Genomic DNA, 1,501 nt, shown 5'->3' with positions numbered 1-1,501 from the left:
GGGCAGTGTTTCGTTCTGCTGTGCATGGGGTCGCTATGAGTCGGAAACGACTCGACGGCACTTAACAACAACAACAGATAATCTTTAAATTTTAAACAAATATGTCCCTCGAAGCCTTCTTAAAACCAAACTATAGTTTAGCTTAACCAGAAAAGAGTGCCTACCTTGATCATTACACTCTTTTAAGAACTACTATAGGAGCTCTGGTAGCGTAGTGCCTAAGGCACTGGACAGTTAACCAGAAGGCTGGCAGTTCAAACACACCAGTCACTCCTGGGAAGGAAGGTTCAGCAATCTACTTCTGTAGTGATACCACGCGGGAAACCCAAGGAGGGGTCGCTGTGAGTCGGGCGGACTTGACGGCACATAACAACAACAACATATGAGATCAAATTGACAACAGCAGAAAGACTTATATAAGAACCTTGGGCAATGAGTGTATGTTACTGGAGGAGGGATAACTCACAAAAGGAAGGTGAGAATGACTGTACAACTCGAAAAATGTATTCAATGTGGTGAATATTTTTGCTGTGTATATTTTCAACAAAAATAAGTTACTTTTTAAAAAATATATTTTGCAGAAAAATGGGAAAATTTAAATATGGGCTAAGTATTACTAAATTCTAAAGAATCGTTAATAAGTTTGCTAGATATAATTAATATTAGCAAACTTATTAATGATTCTTTAGAATTTAGTAATACTTAGCCCATATTTAAATATGCTAGATATAATTATGGGAGCTCTGGTAGCATAGTGCCTAAGGCACTTGAAGGCTGGCGGTTCAAACCCACCAGCCACTCCTCGGAAGGAAGGCTGGGCAATCCTACTTCCATAGTGATACTGCCTCGGAAACCCAAGGAGGGGCCGCTACGAGTCGGGACCAACTCGATGGCAAACAACAACAACAACAGATATAATTATGGAACTATGTTTACAAAGGAAAATGTCCATATATTTTAAAGTTACATACTGAGTATGTAGAGGTATTTAGAGTATTTAGAGATAAAAGTTGCACCTGTTTACAATTTACTTTCAAATAGTTCAACAAATAAGAAAAATAGACAAAGCAAATACAGTGAATGCTTATAAATGTCAAATATAAGTAAAATGAAAATACTTAAAAATACAACAAAAGACAGAAAATGCCTTTCACATAAGTTATTAGACTAAAGGAAAGAAATTTAAGATTCATTTAACTTTCATTTGAATAATGATGGCAGTATACTTATTGCATTTTATTATATAAATCATGTGATGGTTAATCTTATGTGAAAACTCGGCTAGGCCGTGATTCTCAGTGGTTTCATAGATGTTATGGAATTACCTTCAATTTTGTGATCTGATATGAGCAGCCAATCACTTAGAATGGGGTTTCCTTGAGGGTGCAGCCTGAATCCAATTTATATGGATGTTCATACAAAACTCTCTTGCACTCTTAAACACTCTCTCTCTCTCTTGCTTGCACACTCGCTCTCTTTCTCTCTCTCTCTCTCTCTCTCT

General features: G+C 36.9%; 1 protein-coding gene across 1 annotated transcript in view; it reads right to left on the bottom strand.

The window, feature by feature from the left end:
- Positions 1-1,501, bottom strand: part of WDR70 (WD repeat domain 70) — a 544,244-nt gene that overhangs the window by 390,004 nt on the left and 152,739 nt on the right. The gene's annotated exons all lie outside the window — the stretch shown is intronic.

Source organism: Orycteropus afer, unplaced genomic scaffold, assembly GCF_000298275.1.
Source record: "Orycteropus afer afer isolate SDZICR_OR568_19922 unplaced genomic scaffold, OryAfe1.0 scaffold00300, whole genome shotgun sequence".
Taxonomy (NCBI): Eukaryota; Metazoa; Chordata; class Mammalia; order Tubulidentata; family Orycteropodidae; genus Orycteropus; species Orycteropus afer.
The sequence above is the reverse complement of the archived record's forward strand: the minus strand, read 5'-3'. Positions and strand labels throughout refer to the sequence as shown.